The 27,251-nt window shown below is 40.6% G+C and overlaps 2 pseudogenes; both read right to left on the reverse strand.

Annotated features, from left to right (window-relative positions):
• Positions 1 to 8,539: 8,539 nt before the first annotated feature.
• Positions 8,540 to 19,785, reverse strand: LOC102966109 (annotated as a pseudogene).
• A 4,092-nt stretch (positions 19,786 to 23,877) lies between these two features.
• LOC102965833 lies at positions 23,878 to 26,235 on the reverse strand (annotated as a pseudogene).
• Between the last annotated feature and the right edge of the window lie 1,016 nt (positions 26,236 to 27,251).

Below are 27,251 nucleotides of genomic sequence, written 5' to 3' on the forward strand. Positions count from 1 at the left end.
GTCAAAAATCCTTTGGGGATGTAGAATGAGGGGAAGGAGGCTGAACGGGGGGAGTCAGTCTGGTTGATTGAGAGCTTGCCAGGCAGGATGATGCATCCCCAGAATTCCCATCAATGGACCGCAAGGCTGAAGGTGCATGGACACATGGCTGGCTGGGCCCAGTGGAGGTGCAACTGGGAAGGCCCAGCAGCTGCCCTTCCAAGGTGATCTGTGATGGCTTTCAGTAGCAGAATTTCCAACAGCAAATATCATACGTCAAGAGTTTGACAGACCTAGTTTAACAAAACATACAGAAACTAACCTAATCAGAAAATAGCCTGGTGTAGTCTATCTGACTCAGGTAACATCTAGAACCACTCATTTTTCAGATAAGTTTTCCTTAAAGAGGAAATCCTAGGGAGGAGTTTAGGTTTTCTGGTGTAGGCTCCACATCTCAGACTGATCACAGAGAACTTCTTTCAGATCACATTACATAGGAATATACATGAAATTTTGGGTAACAGTAGCAAAGGGGGGCTATTAGACATATTAGATGTCAGGGCATCACTGCAACTTCCACTGTCCGAGACTTTACCTTTTGGCTGCAATCTTTTTGTTCTCATTTCAGGTCTAGCAATTTTCCAGGCCAACCCTGGGTGATTCATATTGGCAAGAGCAAGATTGAAAGTTAACATAGTGGTATGTGAGAAGGTTGCTGTCTGGAGGGTGTTGAACTGAGGCTAAAAATAGGTGGGGGTTCCTGAGGCAGCCTCCTTTGTGGCCACAGGCACCACAAAAGGAAAACTCACCAAAGAAATCTGCCCACAAGAGAGGACAAAAGCCCCTACCTCTGTCACCCCTTTTGCCCCACAGAAAAAGGCTCAAGATGACAGTGAATTTGGTGCTTTCAAAATATCACAGTTCCTACAGACAGGCTCTTATTCCTCACCCCTAGACCTCAGATCAGAGGCTTTCCTTCCGGGTGAATTCATGTTCCTAGTTCCTACTCCAGGATCAAGCAAAGACGTCTGTCCCTAACTGCCTGGAGCTACATTTAGTCAAAAGATTGGTTAAGATAATGTGAAATATTGACACACATGGCTAATATGGAAAAAGAAATCTCTAAAGAGAAAAATGTATTATAGAAATCAAAAAATAAACACGAATTCATCAAGCATTTCTTATGTACTTATTTTGTACCAGGCACTGTACTGAGGTCTGGAAATACAAAGAAAATCAAAGAGGGCTCCCATTCTCAAGGACCTTATAGATGTGGAGAAATAGGTAAATGAGTGATTCTAGTAAGGAGTGTTAAGGGCTCTGGTTGAGGTAAGAACAAAGTGCTCTGGAAGCAAAGAACAGGGGAAGCCACAGCAGATGGGGAGGGCTGGTCAAGGATGGCTTTTGAGGGACAAGTAGGGGTCAGTCAGAGGGGTACGAAGGGCATGCCAGAGAAGGTTGAGCCTGTGGCAAAGCATAAGCACGGAGTTGTAGAACAACTTGGTGTTGTGTGAGGAGGCTTGGTGTGTGGTAGAGGAAGATGAGAGGGTTAGGCAGGAAGGAGATGGTGCGTGGCCATGTGACCAAGCAGAGAAGCTGGCACAGCACCCTGGAAGCCACCGAGGGAGTTTATATGGTGGCCATCAGCCGTGTGTGTTTCAGAAGACAGTGTGGCAGATAGACTGGAGTGGGTGAGACACGAAGCTGGTGACCAGGTAAAGGCAGTGACTGGAACATGAAGAAGAGAGATGGCTAAAGAGAGATCCAAGAATGAGGATCTGCCAGCCATGGTGACTAACTGGATGTGAGGGAAGGAGAGAGGAAGCATCTAGGAGCTCTCAATTTCTGACTTGGGCTGCCAGTGGGGAAACAGGAGAAGTGGGTTGGGAGAAAGAGACTGAGTTCTGTCTTGGACATGCTTATTTGAGAGCCTGCTGGATATAGAACAGGTGATTTAATGTGGGCAGTTCTAAGAGAATGAAATATCTAAAAGTCATGCCCTTATCGAGAAATAAAGGCAGGCTGAAGACAAAGCCACGCAGGAATTGTGTGGAGAGGTCCAAGGTGGAAGACGGGAATAATAGCACATAAGGAGTGAGCTGAGGCTAAGAAGCCAGTGGAGGAAACTGAGAAAGAACATTCAGAGAAATGAGAAGGAAACCAGGAGAGAGGGCTGTCCCAGAGGCTGAAAAAGGTGAGCCGTGCAAGGGGATGATCATTGTGAAGAGTGTTGAGTGTGTCTGTGTGAATTGCTCACTAATTCTTCTCAAGGCTGAGTTGAGAAGAAAAAGGCCAGGCTGAAAGAAAAGGTTTTACTTGAGATACGATGTTTACTTACAAACATACAAAGGCGAACTAAAGGGGTCCTTTGGGGCTGTGAATTAAAGATGTACCATTAGGACATTAAAAGCATGTAATAAAAATACAGCATCTCTTTCATTTTTTAAGTGAACAGATGGAAGTAGATGAGGTTAAGGGATGTACCAGAATCACCCAATGAAATAGATCAGGACTTGAATCCAGCTCTCTATGTATTTAGCCCACAGCTCTTTCCTCTAGATCAGTGGTGGGTTCTCAAACGTCAGCTTGTACTAGAGTCACCTGAAGAGCTTTTAAAACAGGTAATGCTGACCTCTCCACCAAGATTTTATTTATTTATTAATTATTTTTTTAATGTTTCAAATTTTATTTCAATTCTAGTTAACGTATAGTAGAATTTCAGGAGAAGAATTTAGTGATTCATCGCTTACATACAATACCCAATGCTCATCATAACAAGTGCCCTTTTTTTTTTTTTTTTACAAGTGCCCTTCTTAATGCCCATCCCCATCCCCCACTCGCCCATCCCCCACCCACCTCCCTCCATCAAACCTCATTCTGTTCTCTTTTGTTAAGAGTCTGTTATGGTTTGCCTCCCCCAAGATTTTAATTCAGGAGGTCTGGAGTGGGGCTTGAGAACCCACTTCTCACAACTTCCCTGTTCTCTATTGCTTCTGGCCCGGGACCACTTTGAGAACCGCTATTGTATATGGCTTCTTTATCCCTAACACTTAAAAGTGCTTGAGGAATCTAGAAAGCAGTTACATCTCCCAGGTTGCTTAATCATTCTTTAAGTAACCCTCCTTATAATATTAATTTGCTTAGAAAGAATATTTTTTTCATGCAAATCAGAGTGTCTCTGTGGAAAGTATGAATATGGAACGGAACTTTATTCAAACCTCTGTTTTGAGCACTCTCACTCTTCTATACACTCTTGTAGCTTTGGGGGATATGGTCAAAACTCTGCTCTCAGGGAGGGTCCCTTGTGCAGGAGACACAAATATACTAGATAAATGAGTGAAATGTATAATAAATTAGTGAGAGTGCTGAAGAGAAAAAGGGGAAAAGGACAGAAATGTCAGGGCAAGAGGACATGTTAAAAATTTGGGGTGCCCTGACTGGCGATCAAGAGCATATGTCTCTTGATCTTGGGGTCATGGGTTTGAGCTCCATAGAGATTACTAAGAAAAATAAACTTAAAAAAAAAAAAAGAGGACCTCTTAAAATTTTAAGGAGGGCGGCTGGGAGGTTAAAAGGACAACATTGACAGACTGATCTGAAGGAAGGAAAGAGTGAGTTGTGTGGGTATCTAGGGGAAGAATGGTCTGCACAGTATTCAGTGAGTGCAAAGACCCTGAGGTGGGAACACCCTTTGAGGAACAGCAAGGACTCAGTGTGAGTGACCTAAAGTGACTCAGGGGAAGACTAATAGGAAATGAAATCAGAGATAATAGAGCACCAGATCAGTGTTGGGGATCTTAGGGATTGATTTTTAACAACATTTAGAAAATTCTTCCATAAGATATCACTCTGTTTTTCTTGACCCAAAATGTACTATTTACTTTTGAGGGAACACTAGGTCCCAAACTTGAGCTATGGATCTCCCAGTACTAAGATCTCATTAGTGAGATCTCATTAGTGGCTAATGAGTTTGCTCAACTGCTTGTTTTACCAAAACAATTGAATGCAGACCAGCCTGGAAAGACAAATAGAGACAAATAGAGAAGGAAATGTTTCTTTGGTTACCTTTTATGTGTATGTGTGCATTACCCCATTCTCTCCCTCCCTAATCCACTGGGGCACTCCTCCCCCCCCCCCCCCCCCCATCTCTTCACTAAATTCCAAGAGAATTGCCCTGGCAATGTCTGCTGCATTTTTTCTGTATTACAAGTTACATTGTGTGCACTTCTGGGAAAAATTGACCCCACCCATATGAGTCGTGGGCGGTGGCTCAGACCTTTAGTTTGTCAGCCTACACTCTTTTTATGGTCAAGCCTTTTGGGGCCTGGCGCACCCCACAGCCACCTGTACTGGGGAAAAAAACGATTCATTAACACATTAAAGGACAGGCTAGCATCTTTGTCTTTCTGGCAGATTACTGAATTTATATTCAAACATAGAGAAATCTTAAAAGTAACAATTGCCACAGTCAAAGGCAAACTACTAGGCTGGATGGATCATTGTTCTAAGAAATTTTGCCTTTTTTTATGTTCTCACAAAAACAATATGACTTGGGATAGAATTGGGTCTGAGGCACAGTGAAGTGCCTGACTATTGTCTGCAGAGCCTTGAGCTGGGTCCCGCACAAACATGGGACTAAAAAGATGCAGTCCCGGACTCTAAGAGGTTATGTCTGAGACCTCTGAGAATGGAGTGGTATCTATGAGGATTCATGTTGTCACATCAGTACATGAGAAATAGTTTCCAGCAGAACAAAAGAGAATTCTAAGCTTCCCTCACAATTTGGTTTTGAATCTTCAGAGACCACATCTGTTTCCTAGAACAGAAGTTAGTTTGGAAGCCATATTTATGCATTATCAAGTTATCTGTGGGTAAAAATTTTAAAGCATGGGGTTCAGATGAGATCTGGCGCGTTCAGGGTGTTACGGCCGTAGACTAAAGCATGGGATTCAAAAACACATGACTTTTCATTAATGACTCCTCCCCTCCAATTTGAATTGGCTCTTAGCAGCCCACACGGAATAGAGGTGACTTTCTGCAGGTGAGGTCCCCCACCTCTCTACAGCAGGCCGTCTGTCCCACACAGAGAAATACAGTACTTGTGGACTGCTCCTAGGCACTGGTCCTGCTTCTAGGGTCTGAGGGCTCTTTGAGGGCAGGGACAATTATTTTGTTGATCCTTAAAATCTTAGATGTTAGGGCCCCGAAGTGCCCTTAAAGGTCATTTAGCCGACTACTCCATCTATGCTTAAAGCATGCCTCAGTATCCTCACCAAGAGGTCTAGCAACTTTGGTGAAACACCTCTAGTGTTTGTACCTAGGAATAGTATTAGGTGAGAAGGGAGACCCCAATTTCACTTACTCAGGAAGGCCTTTGTGTAGGAGATAAGTTTTGATGTGGTTAATTTGTTCAGTTCAAATGTAATTCAGTTAATTCAATTAAAAGAGAGGAAAAGGAAGCTTGACTAATGCCTCTTTTCTTTTGTCAAAGGAAACAATATTGTGGATGGAGAATCAAGAATATCTTTTTGGAAAATAGTTAAATGGCAAGCACCCTACACTTGTATTTCCCTCCTAATGAGAAAAACAACCCCAAATGTCTGACCATAATAGCGTAATGCTTAATAGTGCCCCACAACCCCAAAAGCCATAACTTCTTGTCTCCACCAACAAAAACAAATTTTATGGCCCAGTCTTTAAATGAATCACTCTGTGGAAATGATAGCAAATGTAATAATGCCAGACAGCTGCAATTATCTAAATGTTTCCCTATTAGCCATTTGAATGGCTAAAGCTTGATAATCAAATCAGAGTGAATGCTAATTGAAATCTAATAGAGCTTACATCCATGTGATTAGGTATCAGAATTTGATTCCAATATTGTTAAATTACAGACAAGGCCCATCAAATCACACTAAAAATGAATATTGTAACCTCAATGGCAAAAGGAGATGGATTTTTTCAATAAACAGAGATCAAACTGGAGCCTGTTTGTACGGTGTCACTGCCACCTAGTGAGACTTAGTGGAACTGTAGAGACAGTCTGTCTTTGGAAGTGGGGCACAGCCATTTCTATTTTCCCAGCACAAGGAGTTTCTTGACAACGGAGAATATGAATAACGATCATTTCCAGAAGAGGCAGCCAAGAAGATTCCAGCTGGAAGGGTGTGTGTTGGCAAGAACTAGAGGTGAGGTTGGATGGACTTGGGGGGACTGCCTATAAAAATGAGACTTAACACTCCCTGTGTCCCAGGTGACTTCTTTCCTCCCCTAGTTCTGCTAATAGAAGATTCACTTTCTGTTGGTAATACCTCTAGAATAAATAACATTTATTGAATCTCTAATATGAACACAGTCTCAAAATCCTGTTGAGTAACAGGAGTATAAAATGTGGTCCCTTCCCCAGGGAGTTTGTAATTGTAATAGGTTCTGTGGGGACATTAGAGGAAAACACATGCTACCTTATACCAGCAGTTATGGACTGACTTCTGTCGTAGAGTAGTCTCTGAAGAAAGAATGCTTGCAATGTAAATTTTTGGAGGCTTTGCATGTATGACAATGCCTTTGTCCTACACTCATGCTTAAGACAGTTTGGTTAGATAGGGTATAATCTTCTCTCACTTGTTGAGTATATAGGGAAGCTTGATTTGTAAAATCTATGCCCCTGGGACGTGAGAGGTAATAGAGGGGTGGCAAATCAAATTAGTTGCTTAATTTACTAACTGCATAGAAACTTAAAAACATAAAGACTAAAGTCTACATATGTGCATACTGGATTTGGACTGAATTAGCCCTGACTTTTTTTCAAAAATTTTTGGTAAAATATTCAAAAGATAAAAATTGTTATCCGAATCATGTTGAAGTGTGCAGTTCAGTGGTATTAGTTATGTTTGTATTGTTGAGCAACTATCACCACGATCCATCTCCAGAACTCTTTTCATCTTACAAAACGGAAGTTTCATACCCATTAAACAATAACTCCCTATGCCCCATCTCCCTAGCCCCTGGAAACCACCATTCTACTTTCTGTCCCTATGATTTTGACTACTCTAGGTACCTCATATAAATGGAGTCATATAGCATTAGTCTTTTTGTGGCTGTCTTGTTTCACTTAGCATAATGTTCTCAGGGTTCATCCATGTGTAGCATATATCAGAATTTCCTTCTTTGTTAAGGCTGAATATTCCATTATAAGTGTATACCACATTTTGCTTATTTATCTGTTTATGGACCGATGGGTTGCTTCCATGTTATGGACCGTTGAGTTGATTTAGCTATTGTGAATAATGATGCTATGAACATGGGTGTGCAAATATATCTTTGAGCCCCTGCTTTCGATTCTTTTAGGTGTGTACCCATCAGTGGAATTGCTGAATCATATGCTACATCTATTTTTAATCTTTTGTGGAACTGCCATACTGTTTTCCACAGTGGCTGCACCATTTTACATTCACACCAACAGTGCACAAGGGTTCCAATTTATCCACATCCCTACCAACATTTTTTATTTCAAATTTTAAAAAGTTATTTTAAGTATCTTCCACTCCCAGTATGGGGTTCAAACTCACAACCCTGAGATTAAGAGTTGCATGCTCTACTGACTGAGACAGCTAGGCACCCCTTACATTTTTTCATTGTAGCTATCCCAATAGATATGAAGGGCTATCTCACTGTGGTTTTGCTTTACATTTCCCCAATGATTATAATGTTAAGCATCTTTTCATGCGCTTACAGTCCATTTGAATATCTTCTTTGAAGAAATGTCTATCTAAGTCCTTTGCCCATTTTTGAATCAGGTTATTTAAAAAATTTTTTTAAACATTTATTTATTTTTGAGAGACAGAGAGAGATAGAGCAAAAGCAGGAGAGGAGCAGAGAGAGAGGGAGACACAGAATCCAAAGCAGGCTCCAGGCTCCGAGCTGCCAGCACAGAGCCCGACGCGGGGCTCAAACCCATGGACTGTGAGATCATGACTTGAGCTGAAGTCAGCCAGTCAACTAACTGAGTCATCCAGGTGCCCCCGAATCAGGTTATTTGTTTCTTTGTTGTTCAGTTTTAGAGTTCTCTATGTATTTTGTTTTAACGTTTATTTATTTTGAGACAGAGAGAGACAGAGCATGAACGGGGGAGGGTCAGAGAGAGAGGGAGACACAGAATCTGAAACAGGCTCCTGGCTCTGAGCCATCGGCACAGAGCCCGACGCAAGGCTCGAACTCACGGACTGCGAGATCATGACCTGAGCCGAAGTCGGACGCTCAACCGACTGAGCCACCCAGGCGCCCCTGTATTTTGGACATTAATCCCTTAGCAGGTGTATAGTTGGCAAATATTTTCTCCCATTCCAGGGATTGCCTTTTCATTCTGTCACAAAAGTCTCATTTTTGGAGGGAGTACCAAATTGCTTTATTTGAAGCAATGGTACAAATGAAAGAACCTAAGTATTCATTTTGGTAAGACCTATAGAAAAGGTAAAGGTAACCCCAACATGCATGCACTACCTTGGTGACCAGGAAGTCACCTCTGTGGCTATGACCAGGGAAGTTACCCTCAGCCTAAGTCTTAGCTCTTGTTATCACTGTCTGTCTGTGCGTACTTGTCAAACAGACACTCTGCAGTGCCAGATTCTTGTACAAGATGGTTATGTGGTCATCCGATTCTTTGGTGGATTTTACCTGCTAATTCAGGTGATGAGTCTCAGTGAAGTCACACAAGTAGGGTTTTTTGTCGGTGGCCATTCTGGCCATTACCAGTAGTGACTGATTCATGCTTTCCAAGTAAAATGCATACTCCATTGCATTCAGCCTGTTTTCCCAGTCCTTTCTGGTCCCGTTTCTTGATAGCCTTAAGGAGGATGTGGTCATTGGTTCTGCAGCTTCATCAGTTTCTCAGCTTTTTCTCTCTCTTCATGAGATTGGTGAGGAAAATATTTGTTGAAGTTCTTCAAAGCCACATCACTGAGGTTACAGTAGTAAGACATGGATAGGTAGATGTAGGAGGTGTAGAGTTTCAGGTTGATCTGGCAGTGGATAGTGGCCTCTGAGTCCTGGTGGTATTTGCAGCCCATCGGTGTGGGAGACGAGGAGGTCACAGTGAGCAGCTAAAGAGAGGCAACAGCAGCTGCCCCCCCCCCCCCCCCCCCCGTTGGAGAGGGGTGATGGCCTTGGGGCAGTTTGAAACTGTGAGGCGGTGCCCAGGGTTGGCTCTGAGCAGCCAGCGGGGGTTTGGATTAGCGCCTTTTCCCTCCAGGCACTGTCAAAGCAGGAAACCATGGCAACTCTCAGGAAAGGCTGTTCAAAGTGTCCTTTGATGCACAAAAGTTTGACATTTTCTTGAAGTCTTACTTGTCTATTTTGTCTTTTGTTGCTTGGGCCTTCGGTGTCATATCCAGGAATCGTTGTCAAATCCAATGTCAGGAAGCTTTTGCTCCCTGTTTTCTTCTAAGAGTTTTATGTTTAGGTTGGTGGTCAATTTTAACTTAATTTTTGTATATGGTGTTAGGTAAGAGTCCAAGATCATTCTTTTGCACGTGGATGTCCAGTTTTCACATCACCATTTGTTGGAAAGACCATCCTTTCCCCATTGAATGGGGAAAAGGCTTTGGCACCCTTGTCAAAAATCAATTGTCCATATATATGAGAAGATTTATTTCTGGGCTCTCTATTCAATTCCATTGGTCTCTATGTCTATCTTTATGCCACCACCACCCTGTTTTGATTACTGTAGTATTACAGTAAGTTCTGAAATCAGGAGGTAGGAGACTTCCAATTTTATTCTTTTTCAAGATGGTTTTAGCTATTCTGGGTCCCTTGAAATTCCATATGAATTTTAGGATCATTTTTTTCTATTTCTGCAAAAGATGTCATTGGTATTTTGACAGGGATTACATTGAGTCTATAGATCATTTTGAGTAGTAAGGATATTTTAACCATATTAACTCTTCTAATTCATGAGCATGGGATATGTTTCAATTTATTTATGTCTTTAATCTCAGTAATGTCTTTTAGTTTTCATTGTATAAGTCTTTTATCTCCTTAGGTAGCTAATTCTTACGTATTTTACTCTTTTTGATGCTATTATAAGTAGGACTGTTTTTTTTTTAATTTTTATTTATTTGTTTTTTATTTTGAGAGAGAGAGAGAGAGAGAGAGAGTGTGTGTGTGTGGGGGGGGGGGGTAGGGAGGGGCAGAGAGAGAGGGAGAGAGAGAATCCCAAGCAGGGGATGCGGAACTTGATCTCATGAATCAGAACCACAAGATCATGACCTGAGCTGAAATCAAGAGTTGGATGCTAAACCGACTGAGACACCCAGGTGCCCCTATTTTTATTTTTTATTTAGTTTTTAGAAGTTTATTTATTTCTTTTGAGAGAGAAAGAGAGAGCAGGGGAGGGGCACACACAGGGGAAGAGAGAGAGAGAGAGAGAGAGAGAGAGAATGAGAATCCCAAGCAGGCTCCAAGCTGCCAGCATGGAGTCCAACATGGGGCTTGATCCCACGAACTGAGAGATCATGACCTGAGCCAAAATCAAGAGTCAAACACTTAACCAACTGAGCCACCCAGGTGCCCCAGTAGAACTGTTTTTTTTTTTAATTTCCTTTTTAGTTTGTTCAATATTAGTGTATAGAAATTCAACTGATTTTTGTGTGTACTTTATATCCTGCTGTTTTGCTGAATTAATTTATTCTATCAATTTTTTTGTGAAATCTTTAAGGTTTTTTACATATAAGATCACATTATCTGTGAATAGAGATAATTTTACTTATTTCTTTCTGATTTAGATGTTCTTTTGTTCTTTCTTTCTCCTAGTTTGGTGTGTGTGTGTGTGTGCGTGTGCGTGTGCGTGCGTGTGTGTGTTTACCCTAAAAGAATGTTGAATTTTTATCAAATGCTTTTGCTGCATCAATTGAGATGATCATGAAGGGTTTTTTCCTTCATTCTGTTAATATGGTGTATTATACTGATCAATTTTTTTATGTTAAACCCTCCTTGAATTCCAGGAATAATTCCCACTTGGCAATGATGTATTATCCTTTTATTATGCTGTTGAATTTGATGTGGAGTTTCCTCAAAAAGTTAAAAATAGAACTGCCCTACAACCCAGCAATTGCACGACTAGGTATTTATCCAAAGGATGCAAAAAATACAGATTCAAAGGGATACGTGCACCCTGATGTTTATAGCAGCATTATCAACAATAGCCAAACTATGGAGAGAGCCCAAATGTCTATCGATTAATGAATGGATAAAGAAGATGTAGTATATACACAAATATGCAATGGAATATTACTCAGCCATCAAAAATAATGAAATCTTGCCAATTGCAATGGTATGGATAGAGCTAGAGTGTATTATGCTAAGCTCAATATGTCCATCAGAGAAAGACAAATACTGTATGATTTCACTCATATGTGGAATTCGGGAAACAATCAGATGAACATATGGGAAGCAGGAAAAAAAAAAAAAGAGAGAGGGAAGCAAACTATAAGAGCCTCACAAAGATAGAGAACAAACTGAAGACTGATGGAGGGAGATGGGTGGGGTAAATGTGTAAATGGGTGATAGGCATTAAAGAGGACACTTGCTGTAATGAACATTGGGTGTTACATGTAAGTGATGAATCACTAAATTCTATTCCTGCAATCGGTATTATACTATATGTTAACTAACAAGAATTTAAAGAAAATTTTGACCAAAAATGCTGTCGAATTTGGTTTGCTAGTATTTCTTGAGAACATTTGCGTCAATGCTCATAAGAGATAATAGTCTGTGGTTTTCTTTTTTTGTAGTGTCATTGACTGGCTTTGGTATCACAGAAATGCTGATCTCATGAGATTAGAAGTGTTCTCCCCTCTTCAGTTCTTTCAAAAGTTTGAGAAGGATTGGTATTAGCTCTTCTTTAAATGTTTGGTAGAATTCACCACGGAGCCATCAGGGCTAATGCTTTTATTTTGGGGGAGGTTTTTGATTACTGATTCAATTTCCTTATTTGTTACAGGTCTATTCAGATTTTCTATTTCTTATTTAGACTTGGCAGTTTTCATGTTTTCTAGGAATTTGTCCACTTCATCTAGGTTATTCAATTTGTTGGCATATAGTTGCTCATAGTATTCTCTTATAATAATTTTTATCTCTGTAGATTCAGCAGTAATATCCCCACTTTCATTTATTTTTATTTTTTTGTTTTTTTAAAATAATTTGTGTCTTCTCTTTTTTCCTATTCAATCTAGCTAAAGGTATATCGATTTGCTGATATTTTTGAAAAACCAACTTTTGGTTTTATTGATTTTCTCCATTGTTTATTACATTTATTACTCTTACCCTTTATTGCATTCATTTATGCTCTATATTATCTTCTCCTCAGCTAGCTTTGAGTTTATTGTTACTTTGTTTCTTAGTTTCTTAGGTTGTTAAGTTAGGTTATTGATTTGAGATCTTTCTTGTTTTTTTAATATAAACATTTATAGCTATAAATTTCCCCCTTAACAATCCTTTTGCTGTGTCCCATAAGTTTTGGTATGTTGTGTTTTCATTTTCATTAGTTTCTAACTATTAGAAAATTAGAAATTAGAAAATGTCCTTTGTGATTTCATTTTTGATTCGTTGGTTATTTGAGAGTGTGTTGTTTAATTTCTATAAATTTATTAACGTTCCAGTTTTCCTTCTGTTACTGATTTCTAACTTCATCTTGTGATGAGAGAAGATATTTTGTATGCTATCCATCTTTTAAAGTATTTTGAAGCTTCATCTGTGGCCTAACATATAGCTTATCCTGGAAAATGTCCAATGTGCACTTAAGGAGAATGTGTACACTGTTGTTGGGTAGAGTGTTCTATATATGCCTTTCAGATCTATTTGATTTATTGTGTTCAAATCCTCCCTTTAATTATCTTCTATTTGTTCTATTATTAAGAATAAGGTATTAAAGTCTCCAACTATTATTGTGGAACTTCCACTTTCCCCTTCAATTCTGTCAGTTTCTGCTTTATATATTTTGATTTTCATTATTAGGGGCATAAATGTTTACAATTGTTATCCTCTTATTGTATTCAACCACTTACTAATACATAACGTCTTTCTTTGACTCTTGCAAGCTTTTTAAATGTTTATTTATTTTTGAGAGAGAGAGAGACAGAGTGCAGAGTGCAAGCAGGGGAGGAGCAGAGAGAGAGACATAGAATCCAAAGTAGGCTCCAGGCTCTGAACTGTCAACACAGTCCAAAGAGGGGCTTGAACTCATGAACCTGGAGATCTTGACCTGAGCTGAAGTTGGATGCTTAACCGGCTGAGCCACGCAGGCACCCCATCTTGCAAACTTTTAAAAATTTAAAGCCTATTTTGGGGGGTGCCTGGCGGCTCAGTTGGTTAAACCTCCAACTCTTGATTTCCGCTCAAGTCACGTTCTCACGGAATCACTTCTTGGCCTTTTGGCTAAGATCAAGTGAAGTCACATTCTCATGGTTCATGAGTTTGAGCCCCGCATTGGGCTCCATGCTGACAGTGCAGAGCCTGCTTGGGATTCTCTCCCTTCCCCCACCCCTCTACTCCCCCTGCACGTGCTCTCTTCATATAAATAAATAAATAAATAAATAAATAAATAAATAAATAAACTTTTTACAAAGTCTATTTTGTCCAATATTAGTATAGCCACCTCTGCTTTGGTTTGGCTACTATTTGCATAGAAAGACTTTTTTTTAATCCTTTCACTTTCAACCTATTTGTGTCTTTGGATCTAAAGTGAGTCTCTTAAAAAAATAAAATAAAATGAATCTACAGTAGAGAGCATAGAGCTAAATCATTATTTTAAGTCCATTCTGTCAACCTCTGTATTTTGATTGGAGAGTTTAATCTATTTACATTTGAAGTAATAACTGATAAAGAGGAACTCCTGTCATTTTGCTATGTGTTTTTGTATGCCTAATAGCTTTTTTTTGTCCCTTATTTCCTGCATTACTGTTTTCTTTTGTGTTTAGCTGATATTTTTTGTAGTAAAATGCCTTAATTCCCTTCTTCTTTTGTGTATATTCTGTAACTATTTTCTTTGTGGTTACCATGGGAATTAGATTTGACAGCTTAAAGTTATAAACATTCTAATTTCAATTTATGCCGGCTTAACTTTAATAACGTACAAAAACTGTGCTCCTATATAGCTCCCTCCCCATTACTTTTAGTTATTGATGTCACAGGATCCATCTTTATACATTGTGTGTCCCAAACCATAAACTAATAATTGTTATTTATAATGTATTAGTCAGTTGTGTAGGAAATAAAATGTGGAATTATAAATCAGTTATAAGAATATGAGCTTTAGATTAATGATTGTTTTGGTTTTTTTTAATGTAGTATTCTTGGGGTGCCTGGCTGACTCAGTCAGTGGAGCTTGCAACTCTTGATCTTGGGGTTGTAAGTTTGAGCCCTATGTTGGGTGTAGAGATTACTTAAAAATAAAATCTTAAAAATGTATTATTCTCTTAAATCATGTAGAAAGCAAAAAGTAGAGTTACGAACCATTTTTTACAGATGACACTGGTTTTATAGTTGCCCACATATTTGCCTTCACAATATCTTTATTTCTTCACACAGCTTTGAGTTATAGGCTAATGTCTTTTCATTTCAACCTGCAGGACTCCCTTTAACATTTCCTGCAGGGTAGGCCTAGTGGTAACAAATTCCCTCATCTGAGGCTGTCTCATTTTTGAAGGACACTTTTGCCAGATACAAGATTCTTGGTGCACAATTTTTTCATTTAGCACTTTGAATATTTCAGTCCACTGCCTTCTGGCTCTCACGGTATCTGATGAGAAATCTGTGAATAATGTTATTGAGGGTCCCTGATATGATGAGTTACTTCTCTTTTGGTGTGTTTAAGATTCTCTCTTGTTCTTTTTCTTTCAATAGATTGATCACAATGTATCTTGGTGTGGGTCTCTTTTGATTTCATACTACTTGGAATTTGTTGAGCTTGTTGGGTGTTTATATTCATGGCTCATCAAATTTGGCAAGTTTTCAGCCCTTATTTCTTTAAATAATCTCTTCTCCTTTCTCTTTCTTATTTTGAGACTCCCACACTGTGTGTGATGGTTTGCTTGATGGTAGACTCTGTTCACTTTCCTTTAATCTTTTTTCTTTCCATTCCTCAGACTCGATAGTTTCCATTGTTCTTTCTTCAAATTTGCTAATTCTTTCTTCTGCCTGCTCAAATCCATCTCTGAAAATTTTATTTTAGTTATTGTGCTTTTGGGCTCTAGAATCTCTTTTTGGTTTCTTTTGGTTATGATGGGGATTAGATGGGGTAATCATCTCCATATTGATATGTCTACTTTGTTCAGACATTGTGTAGTAGGTCCACCTATTGAGACAGGTCTGTTGGTGTAGTTTTTTTCCTCTTCCTGTTTCTTTGTATGCCTTGTGGGTTTTTGTTGTTGTTGTTGTTGTTGTTGTTGTTGTTGAAAACATGAATATTTGAATCTAATGATATGGCCTAACTCTGGAAATCAGATTCTCTTCCTTTCCCAAGATTTTTTGGCTTTTGGCTTTGTTTTGTTTTGCTTTTCAGAAAGCTTGTAGGCTGGGGTGCCTGGGTGGCTCAGTTGGTTAGGTGTCCGACTCATGGTTTGGGCTCAGGTCATGATCTCATGGTCATGAGATCAAGCCCTGTGTTTGGCTCTGCGCTGAGTATGGAGCCTGTGGGGATTCTCTCTCTCTCTGACCCTCCCCTGCTCATATTCTCTCTCTCTCTCTCAAAATAAATAAACATTAAAAAAAATTGTAGGCTTTCTCTGTGAAGGGTCAGCCTGCAGTATAGAATTAAGTTGCTCTCAGGTCATTTTTTGAGTCTGTGCTTTTCTCTGGGGACATATGGTGACTTTCTTTTTCATTTCCTTTTTTTAATGTTCATTTATTTTTGAGAGAGAGAGAGACTGTGCGCAGGGAGGGGCAAAGAGAGAGGGGGTGACAGAGGATCTAAAGTAGGATCCGTGCTGACAGCAGTGAGCCTGATGTGGGCCGCAGACTCACAAACTGGGAGATGATGACCTGAGCCGAAGTCAAACACTTAACTGACTGAGCCGCCCGGGTGCCCCTATATGATGCCTTTCTAATTTTGTAATCTCTACACCCAACATGGGGCTTGAACTCACAACCCCGAGGTCAAGAGTCACATGCTCTTCTGAGTGAGCCAGCTAGGTGCCCCTGAATGCCTTAGTCTTTAATGTCTGACTCCCAAAATGGGAGAAAGAAGAAAATGAAGAGGTGGCAGGGTGGGGGGAGGGGGGGGCGGGGAGATGGTCTAGTCCTCTAAATTTCATTGAAGTTGCTTCAGTCAGATGGGGAGAGGCTTGCAACAATGTGAGGTGAGGGGGTCCACGGGGCAATGCAATAATAGCTGTCCATCTCTGTGTCTGCACCTGTGTGATCAGATGCAGCGATTAGGGAACCAGGGTACAGATCCCCAGTATTTGGAAGACAAAATCCTTATTGCAAACACTGGCTTCCATAGTTGTATGCAGGCTGCTGCAGGAATGCCCATAGAGCTGTCTGCCTGTAGGGCTGGAGGGTAAAGGATGTGCAGCTGCTATTGAACTGAGAGTCTAAATGGACCCAAATTAACCTGTTTGCTATCCAGGCATTTCCCTGTAAGTTCAAACCTTTAGTAGACTCCAGAGCTCCAAAATAGTTACATCAGACAGATTCTACCAGTGTAGTTGTTGTCTAGGTTAGGAGACAGATTTCTGGTGCTTCTTATCTACTATGTTCCCAGAATCCTTTTTTCAGCCTTGATTTTTTTTTTTTAAACTTGTTCCTTCTCAAAGGGAAATTTTTAAATGACATCAAATCAAATTATAAATGACATAAAACCAAATTACAAAAGTTAACTTATTTCCCCTTTCACATTGCATACATAAATCATCATGTTGTACACTTTATTTTTTTAATTTTAGTTCCACTTAACATAGTGTTTTATTAGTTTCAGGTATAAAATATAGTGACTCAACAGTTCCTTGTATCACTCAGTGCTCATCAAGATAGAATACTCTTTTTTTTTTTAATTTATTTTTTTTTTATTTTAGAGAGAGAGAATGAGTTGGGGAGAGGGGCAGAGGGGGAGAGAGAGGATCCCAAGTAGGCCCCATGCTCAGCTCAGAGCCCGACACAGGGCTTGATCCCACAACCCCGGGATCATGACCCAAGCTGAAATCAAGAGTCAGATGCTCAGCTGACTGAGCCACTCAGGCTCCCCTCAAGATAAGTGAGTGTACTCTTAATCCCCTCCACCTATTTCACCCATCCCCCTACCCACCTCCCCTCTGGTAAACATCCAATTGTTCTCTATAGTCAAGAGTTTGTTTTTTGGTTTGTCTCTCTCTTTTTTCCCCCTCTTTGCTCATTTGTTTTGTTTCTTAAATTACACATATGAGTGAAATCATATGATATTTGTCTTTCTCTGACTGGCTTATTTTGCTTAGAATTTTACTCTCTGGATCTATCCATGTTGTTACAAATGGCAAGCTTTCATTCATTTTTATGGCTGAATAGTATTCCATTGTGTGTGTGTGTGTGTGTGTGTGTGTGTGTGTGTGTGTGTATCTATCTCACATCTTCTTTATTCATTTATCTTGAATAATTGAAAATTTCAATTATCTTGAAACTTGGGCTGTTTCCATAACTGGGCTATTGTAAATAATGCTGCAATAAACATAGGGGTGTAGATATCCCTTTGAATTAGTGTTTTTGTATTTTTTGGGTAAATACCCAGTAGTGTGATACTGTATTGTTATGTAGTTCTATTTTACCTTTTTGAGGGAATATTCATACTGTCTTCCACAGTGGCTGTACTAGTTTGAATCCCCACCAACTGTGCACAGGGTTACTTTTTCCACATCCTTGCCAATAGTTGTTGTTTTTTGTGTTTTTGATCTTAGCCACTTTGACAGGTGTGAGGTGATATCTCATTGTAGTTTTTGTTTTTAATGCTTATTTTATTTTTGAGAGAATGTGTGCACACTCAAGTGGGGGAGGGGCAGAGAGAAGAAAACAGAGGATCCAAAGTGGGTTCCACGCTGGCATCAGAGAGCCAGATGTGGGGCTCAAACTCACAAACTGCGAGATAGTGACCTGAGTTGAAGCTGGACACTTAACTGACTGAGCCACCCAGATGCCCCTCTCACTGTAGTTTTGATTTGCATTTCTCTGATGATGAGTGATGTTCAGCATCTTTTTTTGTGTGTCTGTTGGCCATCTGAATGTCTTCTTTGGAGAAATGTCTGTTCATGTCTTTTGCCCACTTTTAAAGTGGATTATATGGGAGTTTTTTTGGTGTTGAGTTGTATGTTCTTTTTTTAATTATTATTTTTTTAATGTTTATTTTTGAGAGAGAGAGAAACAGAGCATAAGTAGGCTTAAGCAGCACCCTGAGTTGTAGAAGTTCTTTATATTTTTGTATACTAACCCTTTATCAGCTATGTTGTTTGCCAATGTCTTCACCCATTCTGTAGGTTGTCTTTTAGTTTTGTTTATTGTTTTCTTTGATGTAGAAGCTTTTTATTTGTTGTCCCAGAGTTTCTTTTTGCTTTTATTTCTCTTGCCTCTGGAGACATATCTAGAAAAATGTTGTTATGGCCAATGTTGGAGAAATTACTGCCTATACTGTGTTCTCGGATTCTGATGGTTTCCTGTCTCACATTTAGGTCCTTAATGTGAGAGCTTATTTTTGTGTATGGTGCAAAAAAGTGGTCCAGTTTCATTCTTTTGCATGTAATTGTCCAGTTTTCCCAGCATCATTTGTTGAAGAGACTGTCTTTTTCCCATTGCATATTCTTGCCAACATTGTCAAAGATTAATTGACCTTCTAATTTTGTGTTTATTTATGGGCTTTATATTCTGTTCTGTTGATCTATGTGTCTATTTCTGTGCCAGTACCATACTGTTTTGAGTACTAGCTTTATGTGCCCCACCCCCTGCCCAATCACATTTCAGGCCAGGTGACTCCTGCACAGCAGATGTAGGGGAGGCTAGCCTTATGGAGAGTAAAAGCAGACCAATTCAATGGAAGCAGTTATTCTGGAAACCCTGATGGCAGCTATAGCTCCAGGTTAGTAAAATTACATTTGCTTCTTATTAATCACAATTATCAGCTACCAATTCAGAGTGTCATTGTTTTTATTAAGTTTTTGGAAGGATTCAGAATATGTAGATCTACAGAATATTAAATATAGCCCTAATGTTTGCAAGTGAGGATCTTCCCAAAGTGAATTTTTTACTTGGTAGCCCTTCTAATTAAAAGTGGTCATTGTGCCTGGGTGGTTCAGTTGGTTGGGCCTCCAACTTCGGCTCAGGTTGTGATCTCACAATTTGTGAGTTTGAGCCCCATGTCGGGCTCTTTGCTGTCAGTGGGGAGCACACTTTGGATCCTCTGTCTCCCTCTGTCTCTGCCCTTCCCCTGCTTGTGCATGTGCTCTCTCTCTCTCTCTCAAAAATAGACATTAAAAAAATAAATAAAATAGTCATTGTAAGCTTTTTATTTCAAAATAATTTTGTATCCTCAAAGTTGCAAACACAGTATAAAGTTCCTGTGGATCCTTTACTCCACTTCCTCCAATGATAACACTATCAAAACCAGTCAGTGGACATTGGCAAATACTAACAATAATTCAGATTTTATTTAGATTTCACAGTTCTTACAAATACTGATTTGGAGGGTGGTTTGCTGCATAGTTCTATGAAATTTTCAAATATATAGATTTGTGTAACCACTGGCACAGTCAGGATATAGAACTGGTCCACTGCCACAAAGAAGTTCCCTTGTATCATCCCTTAAAGTCACACCCTCCCTGTCACCCAGTCTCTTCTCCATCACTATAACTTTGTCATTTTGAGAATGTTATGTAAATGCAATTATACAATGTGTCAACTTTTGAGATTGACTTTTTCACTCAGTAGAAGGCTCTTAAGACCCATCCAGGTTGTTGCATGTGTTAATAGGTCTTTTTTATTAACGAGTAATTAACGAGTAGTATTCCATTATATGAGTGTACCGCAGTGTATCCATTCACCTACTGGGGGATATTTGAGTTGTTTCTAGTCTTTGACTCTTACAAATAATACTGCCGTAAGCATTTATGTTTTTATAAACATACAGGTTTTTATGAACACAAGCTTCACTTCTCTAAGATAAATACCTAGTTTTATACAGTTTTAAGGGTTCAGTAAGATTAATTTAAAATACTTTGTATTGGCAATATTCAGTTAAAATTTGTTATGTTATTCTGAGCTATATTAACAATGGTAAACAGTGACAAAAGACTGAAACAATTATAGGGAAAGAAGTGATAAGCGTTGGTGGCAGATGGGATGTGAAGGGGACCCTGTTTTGAGTTTCTTCTTTTGGAGAAAATAAAATGATGTTTGTTTGGTAGCAGAGAGTGTGAGATTCTGTAGCAGCCTCTTGTATAGTGGGCATGTGAGGTTGAATTAAAAGCAAAAGATTGAAATATCTTGGTACATTGGCAGTGCACCACCCTCTGGAGGGTATCTAGAATTAGTGGGGAGAATATTAATAGGAAGATGAACAGGGGTGCCTGGGTGGCTCAGTCAGTCAGGTGTCTGACTTTTGACTTCTGCTCAGGTCATGGTCTCGAGGTTTATGGGTTCGGCCCCGCATCAGGCTCGGCATTCCTAGTGAGGAGACTGCTTAGGATTCTCTCTCTCTCTCAGCCCCTCCCATTCACAGGCACGCACGCACACACACACACACACACACACACACACACACACTCTCTCTCTCTCTCTCTCTCTCTCTCTCTTTCTCTCTCTCTCTAAAAATAAATAAATAAACTTAAAAAATAGGAAGATGAACAGAGACCACAAGAAAGATAGATTCCTTCATTCATTCATATACTGGCCCCTACTTACGTTAAGTTTTACGTGACACATGAGCCCTCCTAAGGAATGAAGACTCAAAAAATGGCAAAACCTATTTGCTTTTGTATAAAGTTGAACAAAGGCAAGTGTGCAGAAGTGACTAGACTGTGGGGCAGCTGAAGGGAGAGGATGCTTTTAACAAGGTCTGCTTGTGTAGGATTCTCTGGGTCTCAGCTTCTCATCCTTGATGATAAGAATGTTACTTTCCTTTTTGCATTGGGAGGACATCTGTGCATGGGAATTTCATCTCCTGCTTTTAAGAACCAGAAGGAAAGTCAGAGTCTTTTTCTTATATTCACTGTTTTCCAGTGCCTTTAACTCAAAATAGTCTATATGTCAAAGCAGCATATTTTGGGGTTAACATGCCCTGAACCTCTTCACATTCAAAGGAAGAAGGAATTTTTTTCATCAGAGCCCAAACCTATGGTAGTCATAACAGGGTACATTGCATTTCTCTTACTTTATATGACTGTCTATTTTCTACTCCCAGTGAAACAGCTTGGAAACGGAAAGGTACTATGGAAATATAAGTTGGTGTTATTATTGATTTTGTGGCTCCCACTGTGCCTCTCACACACCATGATGATAAAATATATCTATTCTCTAAAGAGAGGCATTATCCTTCTAATAAGTGCTGGTGTGATCCATCCTTTCCTTCCTTCCTTCCTTCCTTCCTTCCTTCCTTCCTTCCTTCCTTCCTTCCTTCCTTCCTTCCTGCCTTCCTTCCTTCCTTCTGTCCATATAGGCAGGTACTGATGTCTAAGTTTGTTTGGAAAACCAGGAAAAAAAACCAAAACACTGGGGCACTTGGGTGGCTCAGTCAGTTGAGCGTCCAACTTTGGCTCAGGTCATGATCTCGAGGTTCATGTGCTTGAGCCCCACATCAGGTTCTGTGCTGACAGTTCAGAGCCTGGAGTCTGCTTCAGATTCTGTCTCCTTCTCTCTCTGCCCCTTCCCTGCTCGTGCTCTGTGTCTCTCTCTCAAAAAAGAAAAAAAAAAAAAAAGAATAAACATTAAAAAATATTAAAAAAGAGAAAACCAGGAAAAAAGAAATGAAAAGTAGTGAAATAGATCATTCTCAATCCTGTATCATTTTGCTGTGCAGAGAGGGATGCTCCCATTGAAACATGCTTTGCAGTTCTCCTCCAGACACGTGGCTGATCTCACTTTCTCAGTGCCCTCTGCTGGGGTAGGGAGGAGGGAATTGGAAAGGAGTGGGCTCCAGGTCAGTTTTAAAGAAACAAGAGATCACAGATACAGCGAGACTCCTTTTGAACCCCTTCCCAATCTCAATTCCCTTAACCCCTCACTAACATGTATCTTTGCTATCCCTGCTTTTGTACTTTTGGTACATGTGAATGTACACATACAACAGTAGACTGTTGTATAAGATTTACCTTATTGGTATCTTGAATATATTCTTTTACAACTTGTTTTTTCCCCTCACCATTAGGATTTGAGAATTATTCATATCGATACGTGTTGTTCATTCACTTAACTGCCCTGCTTGAATATACATTTATCCATCCATTTCCTTATTGTTGGTTTCTAGTTTGTCACAACTGTGCACAATCCTGTGGTGAACATTTTTTTGCATGCGTCCCCTTAAGTGCAGGTATGAGGTTTCTTTGGGGGCAGTGATCCGCAAAATGTAGTGCCTGAATCAGCAGCAAGAGCATCAATATCATCTGGAACTTGTTAGAAATGCAAATTCTAGGGCCTTCACCCAGGTTTACTCAATCAGAAACTGGTGGTGGGACTCCACAAACTGTATTTTCACAAGCTCCCCAGTGGTTCTGACACAAGCTAAAGTTTGAGAATTACCGTTCCAGCTATACATTTTACAGTAGGATTGCTGGGGTATAGGATATGTGTATTTCCAACTTTATGAAATGTAGACAAATTGCCTTGAAAGTAATTGTGCTAATCTACATTCCTAAATATCATCTCTCAGTCTGTAGCTTTTTCTTAACTTTTTAAAATGGTCACTGTTGTTATTTAGAAGCTTTATGTGTTAATGTAGTTGAATTTATGAATATTTTTCTGTATGTTTTGTGTTTTGGATCTTGTTTATGTCTGGATGTCAGAGTCTCCCAAATGGGTTTCTAATCATTTAAGACTTTTGCTTTTCCCATTTCGGTCTTTACATCATCTGAAATTAATTCAATATAGTAATTTTTTTTTTCTGACCTATTCTTGCTGAAGAGATATGCCTCTTGTCAACTTTTGCAAACTTGGATAGTTCCCTGAAAGAAAAAAGTATCATTACGGGTACAGATTTGGTGGGAGCGAGGTGGATGGAGGAATGGTAATAGAGAATACATGTACATGGTAAAAAAAAAAGGAAACAATTAAAAGAGACAAAGTGTTTGCTATAATGACAAACACAGGGGCCCCTAGGTGGCTCAGTCGGTTGGGCATCTGACTTCAGCTTGGGTCATGATCTCACAGTCTGTGAGTTCGGGCCCCGTGTTGGGCTCTGTGCTGACAGCTCAGAGCCTGAAGCCTGCTTCAGATTCTGTGTCTCCCTCTCTCTGACCCTCCCCCGCTCATGCTCTGTCTCTCTCTGTCTCAAAAATAAATAAATATTTAAAAAAATGACAAACACAGGCATCTGAATTTAAGATTACTAGGGGAGAAGTTGGCACTGTGTTTTCTATGATTGTTTAATTTATAGTGTGCATTTTGTGAACTCATTTATTTGGCACATCATAGATGCCATTGTGCATGGGTCCTATTACACACACCCAGGCTATGAAAATTGCACTATTTTATTTTATTTTTAAAAATTTTTAATGTTTACTTTTTTTTTTTTTTTTTGCTGCAGAAAGCTTTATTGTTTTCATTTGGTCCACCGCTTGGGAGAGGGCTCCACGTGGTTAAAAAGCTGCCTAGTGGCTGCAAGGAGAGACTCAGGCACAAGCCCTGGCACCTGGTGGATGTCAGAGGACCCTCTCGAAGGCTGCTGGGCTCCAGAGACTTCTAGCCGTGCTTGAGGGTGAGCCTTTGGAAGAGATACTCGCCAGGCCCAGCCTGGGGACCGGACGGCCTGCAGAGATTAGTTAGGTGGTCGCCCATCTTCTTAATGAGTTTCACTTCCTCATCTAGAACGTGATCCTCCAGGAAGTCACAGAGATGGGGGTTTGCGCGGGCAGAGCCCGGGGCATGCAGATCCAGAAGGGCCTGCTTCAAGTTCTTCTCCAGAAGCAGGGCGGCTTCCTTGGCGTCCAAGGATTTACCCCACTCATCGTGGGACGGCGTCTACACTTCCCGGAAGAGGCCATGGCCCCTGCACTGGTTTTGCATCTTCAAGAGATGCTCGGCGCCCTCCTGCTTCTTCTCAGCCACCCCGCGGGAGAAATGGCCCACGCCCTCCAGGGCCACGTCGTCCAGGTCGGAATAGAAGCCCCGTGAGAGGTAGGTGTAGGAGGCCCGCAGGTGCATGTTGACGGCGGCTTCCACCTCTGTGGAGTACTTCTGATGAATTTGGGCGCTCGGGGTTGATTGGTAATGAGGAGCTAAATTCAAAGTCGCGTGTTGGCTGGTCCCGGAGGCAGAGGGTGGCAAGAAGATGGCTCCGAAGGTTGCGACTGGAAAAAAGGTTGAGGGTGGTCGGAGGCCGGTAGAATGGGCGTCCCTGGGTCTGTTCCGTCCAAACACTGTTGAAGCAAGAGACAGATCCGAAGGACTGCGGGGTGCACTCAATGTTTACTTATTTTTGAGAGAGAGCAGGGGAGGGGCAGAGAGAGGGGGAGACACAGAATCTGAAGCCGGCCCCAGGCTCTGAGCTGTCAGCACCGAGCCCCCCATGTGGGGCTCGAACTCATGAACTGTGAGATCATGACCTGAGCCGAAGTCGCTGCTCAACCAAGTGAGCCACCCAGGTGCCCCACACTATTTTAAAATAGTTGCTTTCTGTCAATATTTGGATACTTATGCCCTCAAGTAGCCCACTAAATCAGTCAGCGCTAATTAATAATCAACCCATGTACTTGGTATCAAGTTTTATTTGATTATGAGGGTCTTAATAAAAATTTCAAGCAAATAGAAGATTTGGGGGTAATTTGTATTTCATTGGGGAAGAGACTTCCTGTACTTTTAAGGGATCCTGTAACTGGGGCACAGGGGTGCAAGAGCACCAGGCTCTGGGGGTCCCAAGCGGACCAGGAGCCACTACTGGCCACTGACAAATCCCAAGGCAGGAAGAGGAGCAGTAGTGAAATAAGACAGGAAATTTATTTCAGTGACGTCACCAGTCAGAAGACAGGGGACTAAGCCTCTCAAAGACTGTCTTCATAGTGCTGAAAATACTTTTACCTTTATATAAGGAAAACATGAGGTCAGTGGGTACATGCAGATGGGCAGTAAAGGTCATTATTTTGGGGTCAATCAAGCAGGGTCTTGCTGGCTCAGGGCAGTTGTTATTGCTTGAAGGGTAATTATGTTCCTGTCAGAGGATGCTTTGCCTCCTGGGTCTTTTGTCTGAGTTAAGAGATAAACAAAGGAGAATTTAAATCAGTTAGGAAGTACAGACCAAGGTCAAAATGGAGGTGACTAAAGTCCCTTTTCAACCCCAGTGACTCTCCATTATAATCCCAGCGCCTTAGAACAGTGCGTTGCACGCAATAAGTGCTTTATAAATGTTGATTCACTGATTGGTTATAAAAAGTGCTGAACTGCTCAAACTTTCTGGCTCTGACTTCAACTTAGAAATGCTTGTCCTGCAGAAGAAAAGCTTAGAACAGTCTTTACACGTGCCACAGAGCAACCAATCATGGAGACTGCTCACTTGCCATTGTATGTATTTCAAAATTTCAACAAATACAGTGCTTTGGAAAGATCCACTAGTGCATGATTTGTACATTCATATTGTTAGGTCTGTCCTGGGTTTTAGTTTAAATTACTTTGTGTTGAGTTCGGTTCAAAAAATTATTTTTGTGAACCCGTGCTGCACCAGGGTATAATGATGAGTGTGACAGTTTCTTCCTTTAACTTATTCAAGATGATGGCTTCCTCTATATTATGAATATGGCAAACCAAATCTGTGGTGTCTAAATGGGGTATCTCTTCATAGGAGGGGAGCCACCAAATGTGGGGCAACAATCAGATCAGGTGGAAGCCAATGGTGTGGGACATGAAAGAATTCACCTGAGGCAGAACAAAGGAGACAAAAATGTATTGAATACACCACAAGGGAGTGGTGGGCACGAGAGCAGAAGAGTGGCTGTCTGCAAAGACGCAGTGGGTGGGGGCTGCTTTTAAAGGGGGAAAAAGAGGAGGTTTGGCAACGTATAGAATCTTACCTTTTTTGGTAACTGTGCCTGGTCGTAAGGAGCCCATTGGTCAGTTAGGGCCTAAGGACATTTTGAGGTGGGTCACCTGATGGGCCTGTCTGTATCAACCAGGTGGTCACTGTGGCCTTTTTCCACATTCCATTGCTCAAGCTTGTTTGCCTGAAGGCGGTCTCCACAAAATCTGTTTAATCTCTTTCCATTATAATATTGTTTGGGCTGGAAATTCAGCCTTGCAAAATTCTTTAGATTTAAAAAGTTAAAAATCCTCTCTCATGTGTCTTTGCTGACAACACATAATCTTCCTAGCAGGCCTTCTGGAACTGGGTAAAGTGATTTGACAATGAGGGAAGCCATTGCTTCAGAGGGCAGAAGCCAGGGGCTGAGCTGCGTGGCGGCTGGTAGTAGGCAATAGCAGGAAGCGATTGCTCTAACCGCACCACTGTTTGTTACAAAGGCATTTTTCTGACTGAAAGTGTTTTCCTGGAAGAATTTTCCTAACTAGGGAGTGGTACTGAGGGCTCTCCCATCAATGGATAACTAATGAAATGTGTTTGCTAGGGTAGCCATCACCTTCTTTCTTTTTTTTTTTTTAATTAAAAAATTTTTTTTTGTTTTTTACATGTATTTATTGTTTAGAGACAGAGAGACAGAGCACTGGTCGGGGAGGGATAGAGAAAGGGAGACAGAATCCGAAGCAGGCTCCAGGCTCTGAGCGGTCAGTACAGAGCCCGACACGGGGCTTGAACTCACAAACCGTGAGATCATGACCTGAGCCAAAGTCAGACGCTTAACTGACTGAGTCACCCAGACACCCCCATCACCTTCTTTCTACTCCAGTGTGCACCAGTACCTTTCCACTCACCATCTCATTCTCCTTGTACTTTATCTATTTGGCTTCCCCTGGCTCAATTCAGGGCCTTGCAATATAATGCCTAGAGGTTCAATTTTGTCACTGTAGCATCAAATGAGCCTAGAGGTTATTTGGTTTTAATTTTCATTCATTAAAACAATCAATGTAGAGGATTTAGTCATTCAAATGGTTAATGGTGGGACATTTAGGTA

This window comes from Panthera tigris, chromosome B3, assembly GCF_018350195.1.
Source record: "Panthera tigris isolate Pti1 chromosome B3, P.tigris_Pti1_mat1.1, whole genome shotgun sequence".
Lineage (NCBI taxonomy): Eukaryota > Metazoa > Chordata > Mammalia > Carnivora > Felidae > Panthera > Panthera tigris.